The 26,380-nt window shown below is 35.9% G+C and overlaps 1 long non-coding RNA gene and 1 pseudogene across 1 annotated transcript; one reads left to right on the top strand and one right to left on the bottom strand.

Annotated features, from left to right (window-relative positions):
* LOC132279182 (subtilisin-like protease SBT3) overlaps positions 1-8,075 on the bottom strand; it is an 85,544-nt pseudogene extending 77,469 nt beyond the window's left edge.
* A 12,655-nt stretch (positions 8,076-20,730) lies between these two features.
* On the top strand, positions 20,731-21,770 carry LOC132279588 (uncharacterized). Its single transcript, XR_009471354.1, has 2 exons — positions 20,731-21,286; positions 21,450-21,770. It is a non-coding gene; the product is annotated as an uncharacterized LOC132279588 (long non-coding RNA).
* The last annotated feature ends 4,610 nt before the right edge of the window (positions 21,771-26,380 follow it).

Here is a 26,380-nt window from a genome sequence, read left to right as displayed (position 1 = left end):
AGAATCCGCCGAACAAATCAAAGTAATTATTAATTAATAAAAGAGTCTATACTTTTTTCATGCTTAAGAGTCAAATGCCATGACGGTGATAGGGAGCAATTGCATACGACGGCTCTCGCAATATATCTCAACTTAACGTGGATCCAGTTCAAGTCTTAATTAATTATGATTCCATCCATAATTACCGACTATGAACAATTTATGATTACTATTTATATTCATGTATTGATCGTCATCACATACATATATAAACATCTCTTGTAATCAAGAGGATACTATCAATTCTATAATGAATCGAAACATAATACATTGAATTTACCAATTGTACAAAACATAAATATTTTAGAAACGTTAGAAACATATGTCACTTTAATCCAAACAGGAATTTGCTATGTCAGTGCATATAAATCCCAACAGCTCCCACTTGCCCTCATAGCCAATTCATATTGCACATAACTTCAATGTTATCCAGATGATGATCAAAATTATTGATCAATGACACATTTGATAATGGATCAACAAAGTTGTGCTCCAATGCAATGTTCTAGTTATAAGTACATTTTCTTGTCGGACAATATCATGTAGAACATGATACTTCCTCTCAGTGTATCTTGTTCCTCTATAGAACCTTGGGTCATTGGTTTGGACTACTTCTGCACTATTGTCGCAACATAGCTCAATAGGCAGGCTAGTATACTCCACAATCTCTAAATCAGTGAGATCAAACCAATAAGCTTCCTTTGCCGCCTTTAAGGCTGCAATCTATTCCACCTGCAGGTTTGAGTCAGCAGTTGAAATCTGCTTAACAATTTACCAACTGATTTCCCTTCCATTAAATGAACATACACTAAGTCATGAACCCATAGTATTTACTTCTGATTGAAAATCAGAACTAGCATACTTGACTAGGACCATATCATCACATCCATAAATGAGTATGATATCCTTGGTCCTCCTTAGGTACTTAATGATATTTTTCACAATAGACCAGTTATCAAGTCCAGGATTGGACTGATATCTTCTGACTATCCCTACAATGTAGCGGATGTCCTATTTGGTATAGACCATGGCATATATGAGACTCCCATATGCCAAAACATATAGTTCCAGTCTCATTTGCTCAATCTCCTCTGCTAGTCTTGGAAAACTACTTGCTAGAGAGAGCAATCCATATCAATAAAACAAGTACTCATTCTTTGAGTTATGCATACCAAACCTAGTCAAAACTTTATCAATGTAGGATTGTTAAGATAAGCATATTTTCCTTTTAACCTGATCTTGCAAAAGCTTGATCCTAGGAATATAGCTTACATCTTGAAAATCCTTCATTTAAAAGTAATTGAACAACTACCTCTTTATTGATGACAAAACTTCCACATCATTCTAAATGAGTAGGATGTCATCAATATATATAGAATCAGAAGAATAATGACATTCCCTTGTACACTCATGATTTATTCACTAAGAAATCTTCTGGTATCTTTTTGTAGATTAACTTGTCTTCCATAGGTATCACCCTACTAGAAAGTTCTACAAGATCCCAGAATTTTTTAGAATACATAGATTTCAACTCTGATTTCATAGTAACTCACCAAAATGATCTGTCTCTATATCGGTTCACGCTTCCGTGTAGCTTATTGGGTCCAACTCATGTTTAACAGGGATATCCATAACGGTCTCACCTAAAAACATGATTCTGTCGGATTGGATGATAATCCTCCCACTACTATAATGTACCGATGCAGGAATCTGTGTACTAGATGATACTGACGCATCAACAGGGAATTCATATATTATTCTCAATCTCTATAATAAGTGTGTTCACATGTGGTACATTTGGTACTCATACCATATTCTCTAACCTTATGCTACTAGGTATGTAATTCATAATATGATCCTCCTATAGATAAACAGTGAGTGTAAACAACCAACTTTTATTATTGAGATCATAAAATAATCCATCCTAGTGCATTTAGAGTAGCTATCAAATCTATCATGCATATGATCTATTTCCAGCTTACTTGTCTATATCAAGCACACATGTGCAAGACTACCCCATATGTGCATGTGATTCAAACTAAGATTTAGTCAAAAACACAGCTCAAACGATATCCTTGAGAAAGACTAAGATGGAATGCAGTTTATAATGCGCATTGATATCATTAACGCTAAACTTTTAAATGAAAGAGATAATGTAGCATAACTATTCATAGATCTAACCATGTTAAGCGGAATTTTGTTATTCCTATTTGGCACCTCAATCCATTGAGCGTCAATTGCAGAAAACTGGTACACAACACCCTCATTGACCATATAGTCTTTGCACTATCCCAAGAAATACTTATACTCACGATCAGATCGAAGTGTTTTGATAAGTTTACCTAATTTGTGCTCCATATCAGTCTTGACCCTCTCAGAATATACCAAAAGTATAAGACTTGTGTCGCCACAGGTAAATTTATCCAAAACGTGAGTAATCTTGCTTGAATGTTCATAAGACCACACTTGTCCATGTGTATCGACTCCAATTGTTCTTTATGTCTATTTCATTTGGCTGATTAAGCCCTTAGAGTTATCTATCCTTCAAAACAGGATTCACAAGTTTGGTTTAGGCTCATCTGCCTCACTAGGTAATAAACCTTCTTTAACCAATCTTTAAATCTCATTTTGATTGATTACAACCCAAAAATAGACACCAAAAAATACAATGAGTCAGGAATAACAAATTTTCTATAAACACTCAATCTAGAAGATGCAACATTAGTTTCTACATCCTGCAAATCTTAAGAGTTTGTGATTATAGTATATTAACCATCTTTCAATGCACCAGAAGCAATTGCATATCTATTCAATTTTATAAAACCAGTTTTACAAAATAACAACACAATTTTTATAAACCACAAGTGAAACAAAAATTAGATTGCGTCTAACTTCTGTGCATAAAGATAGTTCTCTAATACTAATATCCTCATACTCTCTAATTTCAGATGTAATACTCCCACTGACTTAACTACAACATTGGCATCAGGTCAAAAGATAAATATATATCCATATCATCAAGGCTTCTGGATTTTTGAAATCCTTACAATGAATTGCAAACATGTTTAGTGGCTCCAGAATCTATCCATCAGGAATTAATAGATGCAACCACATAACATGGCTCAATGATTAAATATATATTTTTCTATGCCACGTCATTGCTTAGACAGTTTGTCCTTTAGTGTTTTAGTTAGCGGCAAAAGAAATAGTTTCCTTCGCCCTCAACATACACTGTCTTATTCCCTTTAACCTTTTGGATACCTATGTTTTGTGCTAGCCTAAGCCTATTATCATCCTTCTACTTTGCTTTGCCCTTCCACTTGGGCCTAGAAGAAGATGGTATAGACTAGGTTAGATTGATAAGAATGCCTATGCTTTTGATTATCCCTTCATTTGTTACCAATTCTATAAGAATATCAGCGAGTGTGAACTCAAACTAATTCCTTATTTAGTTCACCCTAACAGGGTCAAACGAATTTGGTAACAAGGCAATAATCATGTCAACTTGAAACTTACTATCCAAGTCAGCCCTATTGTCCTCCAGTTCAATTTTTAAATAATAAACAATCATTTTCCAAAATTCGATCTCATACTGGAGTTCCTTAGGCTATCTTGATGGTATTCAAGTCTGACATAATACTTTGGCATACTCTCTATCTAATCTCACTAAAACATCTCATTAAGTATCTTAAAGTAAAGGAATTAGGTATAGGAGTATTAAATACATTTTGTACCCTTACGTTGTGAATAAAATATCTAAGTTCCTTTTCTAGTCATTATAAATGAGGTCCATATACATTGAATATGTTAGCAAGCAGATAAAATGGATTAGACATAATTAATCTGAATATAAATGCATTCATACAATATGCAAGGTGAATTATTAATACTGTCATGCATATTTAAAATTAAAATGAGTTTGTTAACCACATAATATAATAAATCTCAAATAAAAGATCGTTATCATTATTGGTGAAACAATCCCTTTTAATTAATGCGGGTCCCTCAACTTCGTAACATAATAAATCACCCAATCAATATGTCAATAACTTATCCTGTTGGAGGAGTTCATTATTACTATTGTTGAGATTCATTTGCTATTAGGCGAACACTTCCATTAAAATAGTATGTGCGTCCCTTAACCACTGCATGAAAAATCGGATAACCAATACGCCAATAACTTATTCGGTTGGCGAAGTTCATTATTGCTATTGGCGGGCAAATCCCATCATCTCCATATCTCTTAAGACAATGCCTTGTCTATCTATATGAAATGATTCCCGATTATGTTTAGCCTTTCTAAAATCACTTAGTGTAGACCACTCCGTTAGGGAGCTAACACTATTGATTTTAGATTGAGTGTATAACGTTATTAATGCTCTAATGAAAAATAAAACATTAAATATCTTGTCATTATAATATAAACTCTTTAAATCATGCGTAGGGCCTTATTTTTAAAGATCTAATTACAATGAACATTCAATATTATTATTTTCATAAGATAACCATTCTTGTAATATTAAGACTCTTCAAATCATGCGTGGGGCCTTATTTTTGAAGATCTAATTACAATGGTTTTAATAACGAAGGCCATAGGGTAATGTATAAAAATCCTCGCTTCCACTCAATTTTTAATCATTTATAATTAGGGTTTTCATTTTATTCATTTACATGATATAATGCATGCAAAACGTCTCGATTTTAATCCAATTAAATTTAGAAAATATTTAGACTTTAAACGATTCACTAATATTTAATTTGAGGCACACTTTAAAAATAATTTACAAAAATTATTTTTCGTTTCCCAATAAGTGCCCTTAAATTAATTAGTATTTAAATCCAATTAATTTTCATAATTTAATTAATATAAATCAAGTCATTTAATTAAATATCATGGATCCAATGCATGAACAATAATTAATTAACAATTATCTATTCCATGCATTTCATACATCACATAAATAAATAAATGACAAGCAAAAAGAAATAAATGAAACGGCCGATGGATTTAGCTTTTAACATTTAATTGCTCTAATAACTACACGAGGGTCTTCTACCAGCTTGTGAACACCTGCAGGGAGCTGGTACGCGCTTGCGGAGGCAAAACAACACTTGGAACGCACCCGGAGGGCCCCACACGCGCTCACACGCGCCTGGGGCATGCACCAAGTGAAGGCACACGCTCCCACGCGCCCCCACGCGCCTCCACGCACGTGGGGAAAAATTGCCTTGGCTGGCGCATGAGATCCACGCGCCAGCCCATGTCCACCTCCTGGCGCGTGTTCCACACGCGCCAGGTGCACCTATTTGTGCTGCATGGGATAAATTCCCTTTTAATTCTGATCCTGGTGCATGGTATGTGGGTGCACCGCGCTGCACTAGATTGGCCAGCCTACTCCAGTCACTGCACTTGCCGCCGACGATTCTCCGGTCGCCGGAAAATCACCGAAACAATTCCACAAATTAAATAAAAAATTCCAGAAATTAAATTAAGCCTTAAAAAATTCTGAAAAATTTCTAAAAAATCCCAGAAAATTCCTGAAGCCTAATTTAACCCTCTTGGACCTTCTTAAAGCTTCATAGCACCCTTTGATGAATATTACATGGCTTTAAATAAATTAAAATTTTGAAATACAATGGAAAAAATTAAATTACATCATTGAACTTTCAAGCGGCTAAATCAAAGCCTTAATTACATTCATCCAAAGATAAAATTATATTCAATTAACATATAAGCTTCATCCATGGCCCAAACATACATCATCATTCATTCACAATTATACATACATCATCATGTACCAATATATTAAATCATACATTAACATACATCAATATATATATATAATTTGGATCCATGATGATGATTTTGATAAAAACATGATCACTAGTAATGAATCAAACCATGCTCTGATACCACTGTTGGTAAACGTGCTAGTTTTAAAAACTTTTCGAGGGATTTTAATTCATCGATCTTGATTCATCACATAGAGACTAGTTTTATGAAAAAAAATAATAATAATAAAACTTGATATATCATTCAATTAACAGATTGAATACTTACATCAAAGGTCTGAGTAAACCTTTAAATCTTTCCTCTAAAGTGAATATTCTCACTTATTGTAGATCCCTTAATAAGATGCCTTCTCCTTAGATCTTCATCTTCTTGGTAATTGTTTTGCCTTTAGGAATCACTCATAAGCCTCTATGAATGACCTTGGAAAACTAGGCTTGTGGGAGCCTCCATTAGATGAGAACATCAACCCTAATTTTCTAGAGAGAGAAAATATATTCCTTTTTTTTCCTTCTCATAAAAATCACCCCCAAAAATATACATAGACCATGTATATTTATAGGCAACATAAAGATAAAGAAAAGGAAACAACAAATCCTTCTCAATCTCTAATTCACATGTCTCAAATCTAATATGATTCCAAGATCAAGTTGGGCTATGAGTGAGAATCCATTGGGCCTATTATTTTATTGGCTACAATGAATTAATAATTGGCCCGGTCCATGGACCCAATTCAATTAATTCATAAATTAATTTCTATTCCACTAAAAGAAATTAATTGAACTCCAATTAAATAATAAATAACCTCTAAGTCAATATTGCACTTTGACCCCTCTATGCATAATTAGTTATCGGATAAATAAAGCCATCAATCCGACTACTTAATTAATATATTTATTTTGGTACCTTTGATTATTTCTGACTAGATCACAATAAAACATTTGTTTAACAAAAATAATAATTTAAATAAATAAATATATAATAAATCATTTTGTCTAAAAACACACAAAGGCCTTCGAATTTACTTTGTGATTAACCAAAATCAATACAAAATAAATACAAGTAACAATGATGCAAATATTGAAAATATAACCCTCTAACTATTAATTACATAACTACCCAAAGTGTCGGTCTAGGGTTCCCGAAGAATCCGCCGAACAAATCAAAGTAATTATTAATTAATAAAAGAGCCTATACTTTTCTCATGCTTAAGAGTCAAATGCCATGACGGTGATAGGGAGCAATTGCATACGACGGCTCTCGCAATATATCTCAACCTAACGTGGATCCAGTTCAAGTCTTAATTAATTATGATTCCATCCATAATTACCGACTATGAACAATTTATGATTACTATTTATATTCATGTATTGATCGCCATCACATACATATATAAACATCTCTTGTAATCAAGAGGATACTATCAATTCTATAATGAATCGAAGCATAATATATTGAATTCACCAATTGTACAAAACATAAATATTTCAGAAACGTTAGGAACATATGTCACTTTAATCCAAACAGGAATTTGCTATGTCAGGGCATATAAATCCCAACAATACATGGCCACCCGGGCACAGGGCGCAACCCCTTTTGCTGTCCCTGGTGCATAGCCAAAGTATGAAGCGCCTTCCACAATGTTTCCAGCAACTGTGGAGGAAGTGTGTGTGTCGTGGCCTTAAGTGTCCCTTGCAGGGTTCATGCTGACTGTAATATTCGTATTTGCAGCTATAACACCCTTGTTGAAGTATCTAGCTCCAATAAGTTTCATGTTACACAATGAGGAATTGAACTCTAGTTCTTCCTCACACTTACCCTTCCACCTAGAGAGGATTGGAGTCATTCCTTTATCATTGAAGCTCTTGCTCTCTGGCCAGACACCAGTGTCGATGACACCAATAATGACGTCTTTGCCATAGTCTGAAGCCGGCCATAGGCCGGTGACATGATTGAGGGAAAGGAATTCAGTGCCGTGGGTGGTGTCAAGTGTGGTTTCTCTATCACTATAAGCTAAGCCAAACCCTGGGGAATTCTTTAGAGTCTCTAGTTCATCTTGAGACAATAGTGCACTGAAACCATTAAATGCATTATCATAAGTGTAGACAAGCTCTAGTTTGGATTGATGACCATTTGATCTTGTGTGACCCGCTGAGTTTATGGAATCAACAGTGGAGGAGTACCAATGAGTGTTGTTAGCAAAGATCTTGGGCATGTGAGACTTGTCCATGTGGACAATATAGGTGGACCTAACTGATACTGATCTAGTCTGAAAAGCCAGAAGACACAATGCAAGCAAGATCAAGTGAAAGAGAGGAATTCCATTAATGAGCTTCATTGTTCACTCCAAAACTTGAAACTTTGGTTAGACACTAATGGGACTTGTGACTTGGTTTGTACTTTGTATATGTATATATAAAGCATAACCTATATATGATGGTTGAAATTGAGATGACCAAGTATTGAAATTAATTCTTACAAACGATGCCCGAGCCGGCATTTGGTTAATTAGTTGAATTGATCTTTCGTTATCCACACAAATGGTATCGTCTAATGTGTGCGGCAATCTGTCACCAAAAAACTCAAGGCAATACGTTGTTTCAAGTTGTTGGCATGTCACTTCCACCTGATAGTTGGAAGACTTTGGACTACATATTAGAGTCGTTATTTCAAAATCAAGGGTACGAAATAAGGAAACAGTCTCTCCGCATACAGAAGTAAAACTGTGTACATCTGATTTTCCTCAGACCCAGCAATGATGGGAGCCTCAGTGCACTAGATTTGTCCTTTTTTTTGTTTTTTTTTTTTTACTAGGTCAACATTGACAATCATTTCAAGTTAAATGGAGACACAAAACTCAGTTTTGAAACTCTTATCAAAGGAAAAACAAATCCAAGGGAGATTAAGAGATATTAGTATGATTTCTCCTCTCAAATAGGAGGTTGAGAATTCAAGTCCAGCTATGAACAATATGGTGATTGTGTGTGCATTTGCTTCATCTTTCAAAGAATAATAATAAAGAAGAAAGAGAAGGTTATCATTTGCCTCTAGTGTTAGTCACTTTGGATATACATGGGAGAGAAAGCAGCTAGCAATAGTAGTAGCATGAAGCTAGCTATTTATAATGCAGTTGAAATTATGTCAGAGGGTGGACTCCACAAAGAACTTGTTTCAAATTTGTCACAGCCATTTCCTCACTTCCAGCAATGAAAAAATAGATTGTTGGAAAAAGTGTGACTGTTACATTGCGACTGTCACAACTGTTCAATTTCATGAACTGAATTGTGATACTTTTGAATTTCACCAATTTCTATTTTTCTGGAAATTTTCATTTTTGCAAAGGCATTCTCGCCTTTTCTTGTTTTGCGTGCCGGACACCGTGGGCTGTGCCGGTTGTGTCCGAGAGTTAGTTGGGATATTTCATTGAGTCCAGGACTCTTTGAAATGTCAAGGTTGCCATTTTTGCAATTTTCTATTTTTTGGGCCGGACAATCCCGTGTGGGACTGTAACGACCCGAACCCGAGGGTCCGAACTGCTAACTGGGTCCTTATCCGAACCCCAAGTCAACTAAGGACACTACCGTCCTTTCCTACATCAATTTATAATATACGAGTCATACCATGGTTTTAAAAAAATTAGAAAATAACAATAATAATAAAATGAAATCATAGCTACAAAATATGTCAAAACAGTCCACTAACCCATCAAACCCTGTGGAGAAGCGTCGTCCGCCACCTGCCATCCGTGTCCTGAAAAATGTTAAAATGATGGGGTGAGTTGAACGCTCAGTAGAAAGTGTCTAAGACACACCCCTTATGACCCTGTAAATCCACATAGAGAATAGAAAACAAGAGAACGGGATCATAGCTCGGGGGTCAAGTAAAGCCACTGTATCATCAACAAACATACCTATCTCAACCCATTACCAAATGCAACACGTATGCCAATTATGTGCTATGCTATGCAATGTCACTCCCCGTAGTGTAATCCGACCCAAGGCACCTCCAAGGCGTCACGAAAGGGGGATTGGCTAACCATCCACGACCACATGGCACCTCCAAGGCGTCGCATCCGGCCTAGTTAGCTCAACCACACAGGGTCTCTCCCTAGTCCCCTCTCTAGACCACACTAACACCACGGACCACTAGGCACCTCCTAGGCGTCCGAGTTTTCACAAACACTTTTCAAAAACTTTTCCCCGAAACAATTTCATTGGTTTTAAAATATATATTTTTCCCCTTTTTCTTTCCCAATGGATGCATAAATGCTTTATGATTCCAAATACCAAATTCAACAACTATATTCCATACATTTTACCCATATCATAATCACAACTTGTAACAGAATATTTTAAATATTTATTTCTATGATCATGACATCAAATTTTTCATGGCAATTGAAATATATAAAGTAAACAACTTGTCATTTCTAAGCATGCTTCTTCACTACAAGGATGTAACTAAATTTACAAACTCATTTATCACATAGCATACATTCACCACTTTACATATAATCTACCACAATCACATAGTCAAAATAATTGAAATTAAACATGCTTATACTCAATTTAAGAAGGAAAATTCACATAGAACCTAAGAAATTGTGAATTAGATCACCCCTACCTCAAAAGTAGCCAAAATATATCCCGAGCCGGAAAAGTCAACGCCGGTCAACGCGATCAATGCCGGTTAACAAAAGTCAATGCCGGTCAACGGGTGATTCTACAAGTTTTAGTGGGAACGTAGCCGTCGACGAGGTGATTCTACTGTTCCAAAGCGTGAGCTCCGGAATCCGACTTCAAGTGGCTTAAAACCTCATCCAAAGCCTTAGATCGGAAAATTTTCAAAAATTCGTAAAATAATCACTGCTCCTCTAAAAATTAAATCCTTTGACTATGTGATAGAGAATAACGAGAGGAACGTTTTCTATCAAGGAATCAAAACCGAAAACCCTACCGTTTGGTCGGAAAATGGAAGAGAATGATAAAGCTCAAAGAAAAAAGAAAAAGAAGACAGAGAGAGAGATATTGCGCCAGAGAGAGAGATAGAAGATGGTCTACAAAATGACCATTGGTCATTATAATGACAAGTCAAAGTGGGGCCCATCAAAAAAATAAATAAATAAGAAATATTGCAGGGACCCGCTACCGGGACTGTTGCATACGAGGATTTTAATTGGGTTCATTTGCATCATACTTATTTTATTTAATGTGTTTTATGTAATTGTGAAATATGTGTGTATATATATATATACATGGTGTGAAATGGAAATAAAAGAACAAGGAAAAATAAAATAAAAAGGAGGTGGGCCCCACCACCATTGAACTTAAGGCTAGAGACCGCCATTTAGTCTCATAATTCTCTTCTCACTCCCGCTGGTTTCTCGCTTCTCCTCTCAAACTCTCTTTTTCTTTTTGTTTTTACATCAAGACTTTGAATTTAGATCTCTCCTTGACTAGGGATTTTTAAGTGCCGTTTGAGACAAATTGAAGCTTACGGCGAAATCTATAAGTTGATCAGAGCAACTTCTAGTTTGGTGCACTCCTTGATTTTCGAAATTTAGGGCATCAAATTGGGGGTTTTACATAATCTTGAGGTAGGGGTTTCTAATTCCCAATTTCTTGTTCCTTGTGAGTCCATTTCTTTTTAATTATTACTAACATGTTTAATTGATGTTAATTAACCCTAGAATGATTTTATTGTGGTGTATAAAGTTCTTGAATTTATGCATTAATTGATGTATATGAAAAACATGCTTAAGTGTTGATTTCCTATGCCTATTGTATTACTAATTGTTAGAAATGATGTATGTAAACATATATAATTTTTTTTAGAATTTCTTGTAAAGCATGCCTTATTTAAATTGTTTGCCTTGAAAATGATATAATTGTTATAATAGAAAGTTTATGCTTATATGTGTTGATGGTATTATGTGAGAAGCATGCCTAAATGTTAATTTCCATACCATGGTATTTATTATTTTCCTAGAAATTTCTATGAAGAAGCATGTTAAATTGTGAAATGTAAATTTCCTCCATTACTATGTTATTGTAAAAAAAATACATGGCATGCATCTATAGCATTGGGCATGAAAGAAAATGGGAAAGTGTTTCGAAAAAAAAAAGGAGGATTTTGGGACAAAGTTTTGATTAAAATGATTTTACGAAAACCCGGTCGCCGCGGAGCTACCAAAGGGCCGTGGTGTTAATATAACCTAGAGAGAACTAGGGAGATTGCCCTAGTGTGGTTGAGCTATCTGGGCCCAAATGACACCGCGGAGGTACCAATGGTCACGGACAGTAGCCAATCATTCTCTCGTGTCGTCGTGGAGTCACTAACAGACGGGTTATATTAACAGTTTGAAAAGTGATGGATTTGAATTTTGAAAATAGGGAGCGACATTCATGGCATCACATATCATGGCACGACGTTGTTATTTGGAATTGAAATTAATGTTGTGTTCCTTCCCAGCATAGTATGACCCCGCTTCCTATTTCTATTCATTGTTTGGATTCACGGGGTCAAAAGTGGTGTGTCTTAGGCACCACCTACTGAGCAATTTGCTCACCCCTTATATTTAATATTTTTCAGGACACAAGGTTCGATGGGTTAGTAGAATGTTTTGACATACTTTGTAGTTATAATCTCATTTTATTATTATTATTTATTTATTTATTATTACTTATTTTTTTGTAAACCCGGAATGACACGTATAATATGTATTGACATAGGAAAGAATGGTGTTATCCCTAGCTGACCTCGGGTTCGGTTAAGGACCCGGCTAAGGGTTAGGACCTACAGGTTTGGGTCATTACAAATTTGGTATCAGAGCAATGGTTCGAATACCATTAGGACGATGGGTAGAGGCCTACTTGGTATTGCATGGGGAAGTTGAATTACATGTTTATATGCTTATGTGCTACGTGTTTAAATTTTTTGAAAAGCATGCCTAATTATTTACTTACTTACCTGCTTATGTGTTAATTACTTGTCGAGTTAAAGCATGCTTAAGTATTTAATGATAAGTGACAATATTTATAATAATAATAGCATGGTTAAAAATTTTTAAACATACTAAAATGATAAGGTGTCTATTAATTGAGTTGCTTATCATGTATATGGATATACTTACCCAATTATGTACTTATTTTCTAAGTTATTTATTGTTGTATAAGCATGCTATATGTGCCAAGATGACAAGTGTTAAAGTTATGACATATGTTATATGATGAGTATAACTATGTGCTAAGTACCACGCATGCTTATATGTTATATGTGTGTAGTACTGACTTAAATGATCCACAAGTAGGTGTTATGTTTTTAGTATGTAATTGTTTAGCCAGTGCGTTTTTATGTTATATTAGTTCTGTGAGTTGTCACCTGCAACTGGGGAAGGTATTAGCATTGTAAGCAGGGGTGAAGTGAAAAGCGCGATCTTTTGAGTCCGGTTTGATCTGGACACGTTGTTCCATTAGGAGTCTTTTCCCTAGAGACTGGTAACTGTGAAAATGTTTGATTTTAGGTGTCTTCCGGGACGGAAGTCCTCATTTTCTTACACGAGCGACAATTTGTGTTATGTTTTCTCAGTATAATGAGTGGACTCTTAGGATGATGGATTTGTAGGGTATGGTGTGTGAGTCATGGGTTCCTTTCAGGCGAGCAAAGTTGATTAGATGTCATAGGACATGAGGTGGTATGTAGTGCATGACTTGTGAGGTTCAGGTGCTGTGCAGGTTGAATAAGGTTTGTATTTGAATTTTTATTTTGACATTCACTGATGTTTAAGGTTGTGAATTTGTCTCTTAGATTTCCATTTTGGGAGTTAGAGCAAAGGTTAACCTGGAAATGGTGACGAGATGGGTAGGTTGCACTTTTGTTTTGATTTCCAGTGAGGAAGGCAGAAGCTTAATGTGATGTTCTTTGGTGATCATAGAGTGTTGGTCATAGATTTTGTTGAGCCAGGATGAGGAGTGACCTCTTGGGCTTGGTGGCCTGTTCTATTTAATTTCTTTGTTTTGTGGCCCTGTGGGCGGGTGTGCATGAGCGTGTGCAGGTGGCACCAAAAGGCTACCACACTGGGCAAGCTGCGGACACACAACTCAGATGAAATAGATGTGGGCATTCCATTGTGTTGGATGGTAGTCACGGCGATTAGTTGGGAGATGATAGTGTTAGAGGCGTAGGAGTTGTATACCCTTTTGTTTGGTCGGATAGGTCAGTTATAGAAATGACTTAAGTGTCCAGTTAGATACCAATGAGAAACCACTATTTTGTAGTTGTCGTAGAGTGTAGTTTGTGTGGTTGTCCGTTTGGCGTGGTGTCTGTTGTGCTTCTTAGGGATTGTTCCTGTAACGTTGCCGCGTAGGATTCTTATTTTCTTGTAGCGGGTGTTAACTATGGTGTCGGGCATCATGAGTGATGTGTGTTTTCATGTCGAGTTAGCGTCACTTTTGAAGGAGCAGTTGGTAGTAGAAGCTTGTTGTTTCTAGGGGATTGGAGTTTTGCAATTATTTTGGGAAAGATGATTATAGAGGTGTTGGAACTCAAGGTTCTTGTATTGAAGAGTAATTAAGGAGACTATTGGATGTTAAGCATTCTGAGATTGTACTCATTTTATTTTGAGGATTTGTCAACATGGCATTGCCATATGGAGGTTCTTTCCTAATAGTGAATAGTGGTTGTTATGGGGGGAGTATCAAGAGGAATGGTTATTTCTTGTTTTGATGATGTTACCTTAAGAATGTTTGAAGAAGAATCACTTAGTTGTGGCTTGATGGTCTAGTGGGGTGATAGGTTTGGACCGTTGTTTTAAATGAGTGGCAGTAGAGGCGTTATGGCATGATGTTTAGCATTAATAAGCATAATTGTTTCAGGTATGATCCGAGGATAGATTAGAATTATGAGTGTTGTTATATGTTGTTAGGTAGGTGATAGGATTGTACGCCAGTTGAGGCAATTGTGGATGGCTTAGTTTTTAGAACCAGCGAGAGTGGTGTTGCCGAATAGGCACCTTTTTCTTTTAAAGAATCAGTGGATTGTTGTGACTGGGGTCACAGGTCTTGTGTGTGCAGTGTTCGAGGTGATGTCGTTTTGAAGGGTGAAGGTGGAATGGGTAGCAAAGTGTCATTTTATAAGGTTGCCAATTGCGAGAGATGGTTTCCAGAAAGGATAGAACGCAGTGTCTAAAGTGCTATGATTATTTCTAATGATCGAGTGTCGTGAGCATTAGTGCTTTTATCTGGTTAGTTTTGGTTGGCATGAGTATTGCGATGTAACGTATGTGAGGTTCTGTGTTTGTGTTTGGTGGTCCTTAAGTGGCGAGGTCACCTAGAATTGCGTTCGTAGTCTCGTATGTGTTTCCAGTTGGTTCTTCTCCTTGTGTGTAAAAAGTTCATTTCATCTCAGATGAGATTAGGTGTCCACGGTTGGACCATTGGTGAGTAATGTGTGACAGGGTGTTGGGTGCATTCAGATGTGAGTTGTTAGTCTCTTATGAGAATGGGGTTCATTACCCTTTCCATTTGTTCTAGTCCTGGCAAGGACGTCGTACGACATGAGACTTGTTCTCCATCTAGGTGTTGTGCGCGTCCGTGGGCGAACGGATTTGTGAGTGGTTTGTTATGTTGTTAGAGTTCACTGGTAAGGTTTGGTTGTATAGGTCGACTCACTCCCACGAAGGGAGGTGGAGTCTTGAGTTTTGTAATGCTTGTTCTGAGAATGGTTTTGACTAAAGGAATGAAAGGCACAGGTTGCCAAATAGGGATTTTGTTTCCGGTGTATGGTACTATCGGTGATGGCTAGGAATTATGTTGTGAACGGTAGTTTGAGGATGACTGGGTGATGTGATGTGAGTCGTGTATCTGGATGCTTTTATTGATGTTTGAATTGAACAGTGCCATGAGGACAAGTGTTGGTATTATTTGAATGCTAAGCAGCTAGAGAGAGAATGTGTGATTTCATTGAGGAATAATTGGAGTGATTGACCATAGTTTTAAGGTTTCAGGCATGAGAAGAATGTGTTGTGTGTTCTAAAGGGGTAAGAATTGAATCGAATGATGCTGTGAAGTCGTTTATCTGGTGTGGGTGTTGTGAGGAAATTAGAGATCTTTTGTACGGGTTGATGGTTGTGACATTTGGTGTCGTGTTGCTTTTAACTTGTTATGATTGTCTGATTAAGGCATGATTGAGATTCTTAGAACTGGTATGTGATTTCTTTGTTGTCGAGGTTACGTATAGCGATGGATGGATAGTGAGTGGATCTCATTGTTGTTTTGTGGACTGTGTAAGATTGTATTAGAGGTGCGGACTTGAGGACAAGAACGATGTCTGGACTGAGACCGGATCGAGGATGAGAATGGCCTGGCCAACCATTTCTCCTGAGTCAATCCTTCTTTAGCGCGATATCGGGTTAAAAGTCAATGATTGTTTTGAGTTGTCACGAATAGTGAGAGTATGGTATTGGGTGTGTGTTAGTGTGGTGGTGTGGATTCAGGAAGTTTTCTCGGGTGACGAGGTGTGTTAGGTGAGACTCAGTGCCCGATCCGTTTGATTATTAAAGATCTTGTTTCAAGAATTTGTGTCTTGGGTCCAGGATAGTACGCTTACTGATTTGCTGACTAATGTTTATCCAGTGATTTGGAGACTTATTGTCAAATCATCTTGAAGTTACTGAGTGTAATGATTATCATATGGTGTGATTAGTAGTCGTTGGTATAGTTATGTGGTGGTGTAGCTACGTACTAGATAGCAAGTGTTCGGTTTATCAAAAATGTGTAGATTAGAGATGAGATTGATTGAGAGATAGACAACCGCACAAGGTTTTGGTGGCAGTGATGTGTGATTGCCTGGTGACGTCCGGTATCAAAAGCAAAAATGTCGATGAGTTCATAGTCTCGATGTTTTGTGATGTGTTCTTGGAGGAGAGTGTGTGGTTCTGGGCCTTCTTCATAAGGAGGGTAGATTTCGGGGACGAAATCTCTTTAAGGATGGTAGATTGTGATGCTTCTGAATTTCACCATTTTCTATTTTTTTGGAATTTTCCGTTTTTGCAAGGGCAATCTCGTCTTTTCTTATTTTGCGTACCAGACACCGTGGGTTGTGTCAGTTGTGTCTGAGAGTTGGTTAGGACATTTCATTGAGTCTGGGACTCTTTGAAATGCCAAGGTTGCCATTTTTGCATTTTTCTATTTTTCGGGCCGAACGATCCCGTGTGGGACCCGCTACCGGGAATGTTACATACGAGGATTTCAATTGGGTTCATTTGCATCATATTTATTTTATTTAATGTGTTTTATGCAATTGTGAAATATGTGTGTATATATATATATGTGGTGTGAAATGGAAATAAAAGAAAAAGGAAAAATAAAATAAAAATGAGGTGGGCCCCACCACCATTGAACTTGTGACGGCCCTGGTTTTTTGGCCACTGCGTCATGTGATGAATCGAACGTAGATCCGATAACGAATCCAGAATGCGAAAGCAAAAGATGAAATAACGGTCTCTAGAGATACAACAAGTCTCTAAGACACCAATATGACACTCAATGAGGTCACGGAACCCAAAGAAAACAAATGCGGAAGCGACGTTTCAAAAGCGGACAAGAATGAACCTATGGCCAAAAAGGTCATTTCCAACATGAAAGTGGGTGCTACCGAGCACACCATTGGAAAGACAACGAAAAATCAATAAACTTAGACTCAAGAATCACTTGATTCGGAGTCCGGAAGAAGAAGATATAGCTAACAGAAGAAATAAGGGTAAAAAGGTTAAAATGGTCAACCCAAGGTCATCTAACCGATTAGGAGACCTTCCTAACCGGTTAGGAGGCAAAAATAGAAGGTTCACATTCTGGCCCAACTCATCTAACTGGTTACGAGAAGTCTACTACTCGCACACTTGTACTACAACTCAGCAAAAACTTAGCAGCAGGAGTTTTTCGGTAAAAAAAAATAGGATTTTGAGGGCCCAGATGACATTTTCTAGAAAAACACAAAGAAGAAACCACCCTCAAAATCGAGTTTTCTACTTGACAACGTGAAAAAAAAAAAAAAAAAAAAAAAAAAAAAAAAAAAAAAACTGGCTGTGAAATGCCCAAAATGCCCCTCCATGAAATCAGGTCATGAAGGTCAAAAACCTACTAAAGTGAAAAACAGAAAGCTGAACTCGTGAGGAAATTTCGGTACCAAGATGACATTTTCTGGAAAAACATGAAGAAGAAACCCCCCCCCCCCCCCCCCAAAAAAATTATGTTTTCTAAGTGACTATGTCGAAACCGAAAATTATTTCTCGAAAGAAAATTCCAAAATGCCCCTAGACCAGACTATGCAATGAAGGTATAAAATGAGTCCATAGGAGGCTCATTTCACCATAGAAGAAGTTTTTCTTGAAAAAGATCATACACGCAAACGTAACTTACCTAATAGGATGTGCTACAATGGTCCATGGCTTAAAAATATCGCCGATGCACAATACGACCCCCCGACGGCCAAAATGACAAAAATAAAGTTTGGAATGAAAACTTGGAACTCAAAATTATGAAATGGTTTCAAAATACCGTTTGGCCCTTAGCCACACTTCATACATGATTAATGAATGCTAATGGATGAATTTCATACACAATGCACACTCCGGTGCAAAATAGCATATTAAAACGCATGATTTTTCATATATTCTCATTAAAGGCAAGATTTAACATCCATGACATATATGTAATTCCAAAAGAAGTTTGGCCCTTGGCCTCAAGTCATATACATAAAATGAGAATCAAAAAGTGTGCTTAGGCACACATTACAAGTTTAGAATCAAATATACACATTTGACAAATAAGGCTATAAATGACATTTCTAGCCAACCTTTACAAGAATGGAACCCTTCAAGTCCACAAATCATCCAAACATAATGAGAATCTCTAACCTTGATTCCTGTACCTAAAAAATATCCCCAGTAACTTCAGGGTGAGTAACATAAAGCTACTCGTAGGAAATGAGCATGCATCGACCTAACATTTTACAATTTTATCACCTTAAGGTGAAACATGTTAAAAGGGCTCATGTCACCTAACGTTTATGTCAAGATGAGACTCAGGGAGTATCCTAAGCTACCCTGGATCATTTCTAGCATAAATCACACCATTCATGTAATTCAAACCACATAGAAGTTGCTATACAAAGCAACAAGATATAGATTCTCAAAGTTATCAACTTGAAATCTAAAAGTGCGAAAACAACTAAATATAGCAATATAGCATAATTAGAATTTCTAAGACCACACATTAAAATATAGATTCTCTAAGTTGTCAACTTGAAATCTAAAAGTGTGAAAACAACTAAATATATCAATTTAGTATAATTAGAATTTCTAATACCACAAATCAAAATATAGATTCTCTAAGTTATCAACTTGAAATCTAAAAGTGTGAAATCAAATAGTGGAAGACTTGGACATCACGTCTCAGGGTTAACCAAGATCAAAACGGTTATTCCGGGCATCAACCCGCTGAGAAGATCACCCTAGTGCGCACTATCTCAACTAGGAGAACTCATACCTTCCGCACTAGAACCAAACTCTAGCCATCTCAACGTAACAATGTCCCAAGTGACTCCAAAATAAATAAGTTAACAACTCATATACGTATTAAATAGTACATGAAACTACCTTCATGCACAAATAGGTTGAAGCCACACAATACATGCTTTAAATTCACAACTACTATAGGATGACAATGTCGAATCTTCAGAGTGCGATTCGTTACACGCTATAATAACATCACATGTCGAATCTTCAGTGTACGATTCGTTACACGCTATAACAATATAATTCAATATTGGAAACATAATCTCATAAATCCATTACAAGTCTAAAATTATGCTTCAAACATACTACCAATGTTAAACACATGATTTAATCAGTTATGCAGTAGGAACAAAAATTAATTAAATGAAACAATTAATTCCCTTAAGTTTCTAATCTCAATTAAATGGTCCCTAATTAATACATGTTAAACAACATAGCATGGTCATTACATATAACAAATCAAAAACTTAATTAGGTCATTTGAACAATAAAATGGAATTTAATTAAATCATGATAATCAAATCCCTAAATTCTAAAACAAACATTAAATGGTCCCAAATTAACATATGCTAGTATACAAGTCCTAGTCATCACCAAATATCAAATTAAAAACTTAATTAAGCCAATGGAACCTTTAAATAGATTTTAATTAATCATTTTAATTAAAATCTCTAGATTTTCAAACTTATCCAAATACTCTCAAATTAAAGTATATTAAAGAATATGCCAAGACTTAATTTAAAGGCATATCAAAAGATAATTTCATGCATGGTACATCCATGAGAATTAAACTTTCACAAAAGATAATTATTAAATAAAAGGTGCAATTCTTATTCAAATAATTCCAATTTAATATATGTTAACAAACATATTAAAACATAATTTATCATCATGCCACAATTTAATTCTAAGCTATATACATCCTTGTAAATTAAATCTTATACAAAGAAATAAATATTACTAATTTTCTAGATTTGGTACAAGGCATGCAAACAAGTTGTATAATCATGAAAAACACTCAATACAATATATACATAATCCTAAAACACCCCCTACCTCAATTTGAGATGAAAATCTCAAAAGCCACCAACATGAAACCACTCCGAATCCGACGATACTTCGAGGTTTCGTCGGGGACAACACGGTGAACAATAACCCCAAGGAAGTCCCATCAAAATCACAACTTGACTTTAAACCCGAACTCAAGAAATGACCAAAACAATATTCCAATCGGTGGAATCAAAAGCCTCGCCAAGGCGAACATAAAACACTAAGGCACTATGACTTTTTACTGAAGGGAGGAAGCTCAAAAGAAGAGAGAGAAGGTGGCAGTCATGGCTGCCATGGAATCCAACCAAGAGAGAGGAGAGAGAAAGAGAGAGAGAGAGAGAAATTTTGGTCTTGCTTGGTATGGATTTATGAAAACATTTTTCTATTTTTATAGTAAAAAATTTTTGAAAACTGCAAAACAAGTCTACTTGGATCTGTTTTATAAAAACAGTTTTTTGAAAACTGAGATAACAGAGTTGAGGTTTTCAGAGAACAACAGTTTGTTGTTTTCAGAGTTTTGGGAACACTGAGATGCAAAATTGGAAAACACAGAGAACTGAAGGCTACTTAAAAAGTACGGACAAAACTGCGTAAAACTCTCACTCGTTTATAACACAAAGTCTCGCAGCATCCATCTTCTCTCTCTTCAACCTCTCTGCAATGCATCGTCTCTCTCTTCAACCTCTCTTTCTGATCTCATTTATAACATTAAATTAGCTGTACAAGGGTTTTGATCTTTTATCTCCAGATTCTCCTCCTCTTTGAAGAGCCCTCTCTCAAATTTCTTCAAGCCAGATCTGCACTTCTTTCCTCACAATTGTCTCTCTGTTTAGGTAGAACTCTGTAACCCTCAAATTTCTTTCATCCGTACAAGATCTGTGATTTTTCTCTCACAATCGTCTATGATCTTATCAATTGTTAGAATTTTTTCCATTTCTCTCACAATCGTTTTCTCTCTCTCTTCAATCCTTGCTGGGAATCTCGTGGTTGCTTCAGTTGCAGGATCAGTCGCGGTCGCCTTCAAATCCGCCGAAGTTGCAGAGAAATCTAGACTTTCCGGTGCTCATTTCAGGCAACACTTTTTCATTTCCGGACGCACTGGGTCGATTAAGCTCCCAAATCGCATCAACTTGGATTGCAGATCGAGGAGATCGTTTGCTTCCTCCGATATAACTTTTGTTTCCTTTTTTAACCTTTTGATGCTCACATGATCACATCTAAATTTGTGACCTGTTTATGTATATTTATATGAATGTGCATGTTTACAAATGTGAAAGCATGAACAATTTGAGTTGGATATTCCATGGAATTTAAATCTGTTCTTTGTGCTTTCCACACAGTTTTAAAAAAATTAGAAATTAATTTCTATCATCTGATCTGGGTATAGCCTCTTTTTATTTTTTGATGATGATTTTGAGTGCTTGTTAGATTTTCTTAGGATTTTTTGAAGAATATTTTTGGGTATTGCTCTAATTTTATTTTTGTTAGTTCGTTAATTTTGGCTTTATATCTCTCTTCTTTTGGGGTTAAATTTCTCTGTCAGTTTGACTCTGAAGTTGTCTTCTATTCATAGTTCTTTTTCTTTCTGGTAGATTAGTGCTCCTATACTCCCATTTTGATCTTGTAACAATGTGGACAGAAACTATGCAGCACAATAAAACAATGGTGTTAATTGACTTGTTCAATTGGGATTCAATTCAGGCAAAGATAATGGAAAGGTCCACCTTACTTTAATTATTTTCACATAATGTTGTTGACATCATCTAATTATTTTTTCACAACAAAATGCTTAAATAATTTGATGGTGTTAATTGCCTTGGAATAATATGATGGTGTTAATTGCCTCGGAATAATTTGATTAATTAAATTGGAATTTTCTAAGCACATAACCAGAATAAGGGATTGTCACTGGCATCATTTTTTAGTTCATGGCAATTCTAAGAACAGAACAATACATCTCGTCTAGTGATTCAGATGGAGATTTTGATGACTTTGTAGATTGTATGTATTTGAATTTGATGCAGGAGTATGAAAATTCCTTTAAATCCAAGGTATCAAAGAGAATTTCTTTCCTCACAAATGGGAGCCCTTGGAACTCATCTGACAAATCAAATGTGGGCATCATTCAAAGGCAATGCTAGATGAAGTTATTTTTATAATTCTCCAATGTTTTGCTTTGATTACCTATTTGTGTAATTCTCTAATATTTTGTTTTTGTTATGTATGACTACAATTAATGTTAGTACAACTAAAAGTGCATATGACACTTGAAGTAATTAATGTAACTCTTTTATTGTATTTAAATTTGGTCAAATTTTAATTAAACTTCATATATTGTATTTGTACAATTTTTATTAATTATACTTGCTAAAATGAATTCACCTCCAACACTTATTTAATATATATATATATATATATATATATATATATATATATATACATTAATAGTTAATATCTTCATTTAAAGAAATAAAAGAGTGATGTACAATATTTTTATTTATTTTCTTAGTTCAGAAAATTATTTTCAAAAACCCATACAACCAAGTAGTTTTATGAGTTTTTGTTTTCCGGAAACTATTTTGTAAATTCTCTTAACCAAGCAGGCATGAAATCTGAAAAAACTAAAAACTGTTCTCCGAAAATTGTTCTTGAGAACTGTTCTCCGAAAATTGTTCTTGGGAACTATTTTTGAGAACAATTTTCATAAATCCATTCCAAGCAAGGCCCTGATTTTTTTTTTCTAAGGCCCCCTATTTATAGAAAATCTCAAAAAGTGCCCCAAACAGGCCCCTCCGAGTCCAAAAAAGTGGAATTTGAGCAAACGGGCTCAAACGGCAAAACTCCATGAACGAAAAAGAATCAAAATGAGAAAATATGAACAACAGAAGAAACGGCGTCAAAAATTGAGTCCCGAGCAGAGAGATATGCCCGAACAAGTTCGGTGGCAATTGGGGTCAGAAACCCTGAAACTGGAGAAAAACGACCAGAAGGGAATTCTAAGAGTACACGACTCGACGAAAAGTGAAAATGAATCCCGTACGAGGATCCAGGCTCAAAACAAGGCATTTAGTAATAACTTTCATTAATTGCACAATGGCCCCTCCAAAAAGTGAAAACTATACAACTAGCCCATAATGAAAATATCTCCCAAAAATATTTTCTTAAAAACCCCTGAAATAAAATATCTTCAAAAGATATTTACGAAAAACACCCCAAGAAAAGAAAAAGTTTATAAAGAATTGTGCATCCATGCCCCTATGGACACCGGGAGCAACCAGAGTACTTTTCTGAAAAAGTAAAGATACGTATTTCATAGAAACCACTTAGAATGAAGATACATGAAGTCAAAAACCAACTCCGAACACAAAAAGTGTAATTATGCCAACAAAGTGACAAACAGAGAAAAGACAAAATAGGAAAAAAGACGAAAAGTGAATAATGTCCGAAAATGAAAATGTGGAAATGACGCGGTCCTCAAAGGAAGGTGTCAATCCAAGGAAAAGAGTCTCGAAAACCATTCCAGAGCACTCGAGACGACACTAAGTGACGAGAAACCGAGCTTAGAAAAGGAAAGATCAACCGAAAAAAAAAAAAATATATATATATATATATATATCCGTGAAAATCTGATAAAAGAAAAGGAAGTACCGGGTCAATACAGAACTTAAGGCTAGAGACCACCATTTAGTCTCACAATTCTCTTCTTACTCCCGCTGGTTTCTCGCTTCTCCTCTCAAACTCTTTTTTTTTTTTTCTATTTACATCAAGACTTTGAATCTATATCTCTCCTTCACTACTTGGAATTTTTAAGTGCCGTTTGCGGCAAATTGAAGCTCACGACGAGAACTACAAGTTGATCGAAGCAATTTCTAGTTTGGTGCACTCCTTGATTTTCAAAATTTAGGGTATCAAATTGGGGGTTTTGCATAATCTTGAGGTAGGGGTTTCTAATTCCTAATTTCTTGTTCCTTGTGAGTCAATTTCTTGTTAATTGTTGCTAACATGTTTAATTGATGTTAATTAACCCTAGAATGATTTTATTGTGGTGTATAAAGTTCTTGAATTTATGCATTAATTGATGTGTATGAAAAACATGTTTAAATGTTGATTTACTATGCCTATTGTATTACTAATTGCTAGAAATGATGTATGTAAGCATGTATAAAAAAAATTTAGAATTTCTTGTGAAGCATGCCTTATTTAAATTGTTTGCCTTGAAAATGATATAATTGTTGTAATAGAAAGTTTATGCTTATATGTGTTGATGGTATTATGTGAGAAACATACCTAAATGTTAATTTCCATGCCATGATGTTTATTATTTTCCTAGAAATTTCTATGAAGAAGCATGTTAAATTGTGAAGTGTAAATTTCCTTTATTATTATACTATTGGAAAAAAAATACATGGCATGCATCCATAGCATTAGGCATGAAAGAAAAGGGGAAAGTGTTTTGAAAAAAAAAAAAAAAAGGGGGGCCGAGTTTGGGACAAAGTTTTGTAAAATGATTTTTACGAAAACCCGGTCGCCGCGGAACTTCCAAAGGATCGTGGTGTTAATATAACCTAGAGTGAATTAGGGAAATTGCCCTAGCGTGGTTGAGTTATCTGGACTCCAAATGACGCCGCGAAGGTACCAACTGTCAGGGACAGTAGCCAATCCTTCTCTCGTGTCGTCGCGGAGTCACCAATGGACGGGTTATATTAACAGTTTGAAAAGTGATGGATTTGGATTTTGAAAATGGGGAGCGACATTCATGACATCACATATCATGGCACGGCGTTGTTATTTTGGAATTGGAATTAATGTTGTGTTCCTTCCCGGCATAGTATGATCCCGCTTCTTATTTTTATTCATTGTTTGGATTCACAGGATCACAAGAGGTGTATCTTAGGCACTACCTACTAAGCAATTTGCTCACCCCTTATATTTAATATTTTTCAAGACACGGATGGCAAGTGACGGACAACGCTCCTCCATAGAATTCGATAGGTTAATAGACCGTTTTGACATACTTTGTAACTATAATCTCATTTTATTATTATTATTTATTTATTTATTATTACTTATTTTTTTATAAACCTGTATAATATGTATTGACGTAGAAAAGAATGATATTATCCTTGATTGATCTCGAATTTAGTTAAGGACTCAACTAACTGTTTGAATTTACGGTTCGGGTCGTTACATGAATTATGTGAATCCTAATCCATATCATTCAGCAAATGAACCGGACAAGAAGGTCCAGAATTCCTCCGAGTCATGCATGAATAGGATCATCCTCTTTTTTCCTGTGTCAGTCACACCAACGACATTCACAAATAAAAACGAGAGAAGAAAATGGACCCAATATCCAAAACCTCAAATTAGGACTTAAATGCTTCTTATGTTGACTATATATATCAATAATGGAACCAAAGATTCCAAACCCGTGTCACAGGTTCAACTCCAACCTGTCAAAACTTTCTCCGGTCACTGCCAAGGGCCCCTCCTCTTCCCCAACTCAATTCTCTTATTTCTTTGATTGCATAGGAAAAATACTATGCCGACACATGTTATTAGTAGATGTAGGACCATTAATATGAACTTTAGAACTAAAGCACAAAAGGTATTTTTAGTCATAATCATCGCTAATCAAGGGCATTTATGTCGAAAGATTAAACGCTGGACCCATCTTGCTTTTCCGCCTAAAATGATGATATAATGGGAAAGCAATTTGGCTCACTTTTTCTTGTCATTTCATGGCCGAATCTAATGTGGCCACACTGGGACGGTGGGGATCACCTCACCGGCCAGAACCGTGAGACACTGTGGGTATGGTTCCACCATTGATTCTACGTGGCCTTCCTAATTCAATAAAATGTATTTTTCTAGAGATATATACAACTTTACAAATATACTTGAAAGTAACTAATATACCATACAAG

Source organism: Cornus florida, unplaced genomic scaffold, assembly GCF_030987335.1.
Source record: "Cornus florida cultivar Cherokee Brave unplaced genomic scaffold, ASM3098733v1 CherokeeBrave_3.0.0_Hap2_Chr10, whole genome shotgun sequence".
NCBI classification, from domain to species: domain Eukaryota; kingdom Viridiplantae; phylum Streptophyta; class Magnoliopsida; order Cornales; family Cornaceae; genus Cornus; species Cornus florida.
Note: the sequence above shows the minus strand (reverse complement) of the source record. Positions and strands in the feature narration are given on the sequence as shown.